The sequence below is a fragment of the Chamaea fasciata genome, unplaced genomic scaffold (assembly GCF_029207755.1).
Source record: "Chamaea fasciata isolate MVZ Bird 193981 ecotype frontalis unplaced genomic scaffold, bChaFas1.0.hap1 SCAF_10, whole genome shotgun sequence".
Classification (NCBI taxonomy): domain Eukaryota; kingdom Metazoa; phylum Chordata; class Aves; order Passeriformes; family Sylviidae; genus Chamaea; species Chamaea fasciata.
In genome coordinates this window covers 24,135,105-24,138,227 of record NW_027094095.1, presented here as the reverse complement: position 1 = coordinate 24,138,227, position 3,123 = coordinate 24,135,105, and the positions used below count along the sequence as shown (strand labels likewise).

The following is a 3,123-nucleotide window of genomic DNA, read 5'->3' as shown; positions in this document are numbered from 1 at the left end:
TCCTCACCCGGAGCTGGGATTTGCCTGCTCTGAGGTTGTGGGTGTCCCGCACCCTGACGAGCTGAGGGCTGCCAGCTCACCCACAGCTGGGGCAGGAGTGCCACACCTGCTGCATCTTCTCAATTTGGGTAAATCCCGGCCATCTCCATTTTTTACCTTGTTTCTTGTGGCGTGGTTGTGCTGCCCACTAAGGTCAGAGAATCCCTGCCCCACCGGGCAAGACCTCAAGGAGATTTGGCTACCAAAACACCTGGCCCAAATGGCAAGCTTGAGGTCAGCAGGTTAAAAGCTGAGCTCCAAATTGTGCCGCTGAGGTGTCCCACCTGACAGAGGCACTCTGGCCACCTCTTGAGGACAGGAAAGCTATGGCTGTGAGTGATGGAGGTGGCAGTGCTGGAGGAGCCCTGACCTTCTCCTTTGGCCTTGATCGCACTTCACCAGCACTGGGGTTTTCAATCTGTGAACTCTTTTGTGTGTCAGGTCATCATAAAATGCCTTAAGTTTAAAGGGCAAGTTAATCTGTTATTTGGGTTTTTAATCCATTGAAATGCTTTTTTTTTTTTTTTTTTTGTTTTGTTTTTATTTTCACACATTTGCATTAACTTCAAGGCACAAGAAGCACAAACTTTTTTTTTTTAAATCTCCGCTGGTTTTGTCTGGGATAGAATTAACTTTCTTCCAAGTAGTTTAGATGGTGATCTGCTGTGGATTTGTGACCAGAACTGTGGTGATAGGGGAATGTTGTAGCTTTTGCTGAACAGGGCTTACACAGAGTCAGGGGCTTTCCTGTTTCTCCCACCTCTTTGTGAGGAGGCTGGGGGTGCACAAGGGCCTAGGAGGGGACACAGCCAGGACAGCTGACCACAGGGGTGACCCAGACCATGTGATGCTGTGCTCAGCACTAAAAGCAGTGTGAAGGAGAAGGAAAGAACAATGTTTGGAGCGATGGTGTCTGTCTCCCCAAGTCACTTCTAGGCATGATGGAGCCCAGCTGTCCTGGGGATGTCTCAGCACCTGCCTGCCCACGGGGAGCAGGAAATGAATTCCTTATTTTGCTTTACCTGCACACACAGCTCTGTGTGAACACCTTTATCTCAGCCCATGAGTTTCCTCACTTTTACCCTTCCAATTCTCTCTCCCCTATCCCACTGGGAGGCAGTGAGCAAGTGGCTGTGTGGTGCTGAGCTGCCCACTGGGGTTATCCCACATCACCTCACCTTCTTTGGGAAAAAAACAACCTCCACTCACGCTATTTTCAGTGCTCCTGAGCAGACACTTGAGTTTCTCCCATCACCGCCTGCCTACAGACACCTGCATCCAGAATTCCTGGCGAGCTGCTCCTGAGAGCTGCGTCCCTCCGGGCTCAGGGTTTCGTGGCAGTCCCTGGAAGACGCGGTAGATGGCACTCCGGATATGACATTCCGGGCTTAAAACTTCACTCCTGAAGTTAAACTAAAATTAAAAAACCTGGAAAAGTTCAGGAGAGCTTTAAGCCTCTTAATTTAAATACAGATGCTGAACGTCTGGAAGAAATTCCTGACACTGGAAGCTGCTTTTCCCACCTCGTTCAATAAGAAAGGTGCCATCCCCGAGTTATCAGCACAGGTTGAGTGTGGGATCCCTGAAGCAGCAGGTAACCAAACAGAGATTTGGGGGGAGGCAGGTGGAGAAAAGGGCACGGCTGATTTCATTATCACTAGTAATAATGAACCCTTCTCTCAAAAAAAAAAAAATCTCATTGCAGGAAAGACCTGATATAAAGCTGGGTGGAGAAAAGCCATTGGATGTGGGAGCTTTTCCGGTGGGTTTCAGTGTTGGCTTGGCTTCAGAGAGGTGCCACATCCCTGACCCATTTTTTTGGCTGGATGAAGGAGTCTTCTGAGCACCTCAACCCAACACCTCCACGCAGCCACTGAGGCTCTGCTCTGTCCCCCTGTGGAAATGCAGTAGGAGGCACTGCTGGTCACAGAGGCTTGATAAAAAACAGGCAAATCATGTCTAACTGATTCTTAAATCCTGCTGAGCAGGATCATGAGTGTACAGAGTCATCTCAGGTGTTGAAACAGCAGGACAGAGATTCACTTGAGTCAGAGTGTAGCTGTTGACTCCAGCAAGAAACTGTTCCCATTGCAAGGGCTTCTCCAGATATCCTAATTTTTACTTAATTCCCGCTTCTTTTTGTGGGACATGCAGTGATCTTTGCATGTTTCCTACAATGTAGGTCAACAGACTCTGTTCCATATTTTTGGGATACAAGAGTTAAAACTACTTATAGATACTCCTTGAAATGTGACTCTTGAGAATTTTTTTAAGCAAATAATCTGTTTTTAAATAGAACAAAAGGCAACTATATTTTTTAGTCTGTTACTAAACTCTTTCATCTCAGGGGAAAAAAAACAGAAAAATACAACTATCCTTGTAGCATATTGACTTTTTTCTTTACATTTATTTAGCCTTTCTCTTGCTTGGTGTAACCATAAAATGATAAATACATCAGGCAAAAGGCATAAAACCATCTGATACTAAACTGAGCTTCTCTGAAGGTGAATTTTACCTGGAGGTAAAGTCCTCCAGGAAGCAAGACAGGGAAAAGACTCTTTGACTTTGAAGGCTCTCACTTGTTCCTCACTCAGGCTGTATTTGGGGAACATTTTCAGCAAAATCTCGTCTGAGATAGCTTTGAGGTTAGAGGCACCCAAATCCCACTAAAAGTCCATGAGAAAAAAACATGGGGATTGTTTCTTCTTATTGCTTCATGGATAAGCAGTATCCTGGTTTGGACAGCTTTCCTTGGATCCCAGCAGAAGAGGAAAGATGCTGAAAACCCATAGGACTTGCATGCTCACACCTTTCCTAGCACTGATGTCTTCGATGCTTCAGCTACCTGAGACCTTTGTGCACATGGTTTTCACAGAGCTGTCCAGTAGAACATTCATTGATGCCTTTCAGTGGGATCCACCAAGAAAAAGCCCCACATTTCTGCATCTCCATCCAAAACATGAGTGGCTAAGTCACAGGGAGAAGAGAGCAGCAACCTTGCTGCAAAGGTTATGTACAAATTTCAGGTCTGTACATGCCTTAGCAGTTCTGAGGGAGGCTGGGTTATGAATGTCTGCTCCTCAC

At 46.3% G+C, this 3,123-nt stretch overlaps 1 long non-coding RNA gene across 2 annotated transcripts; it reads left to right on the top strand.

The window, feature by feature from the left end:
• The first annotated feature begins 322 nt into the window (after window positions 1-322).
• LOC136294956 (uncharacterized) lies at window positions 323-2,337 on the top strand. Of its 2 annotated transcripts, none has more exons than XR_010722550.1 (3): window positions 323-371; window positions 1,513-1,633; window positions 1,745-2,337. It is a non-coding gene; the product is annotated as an uncharacterized lncRNA (long non-coding RNA). The 2 variants fall into 2 exon arrangements; XR_010722549.1 differs by lacking the exon at window positions 323-371 and adding an exon at window positions 1,140-1,395.
• Window positions 2,338-3,123: the final 786 nt, after the last annotated feature.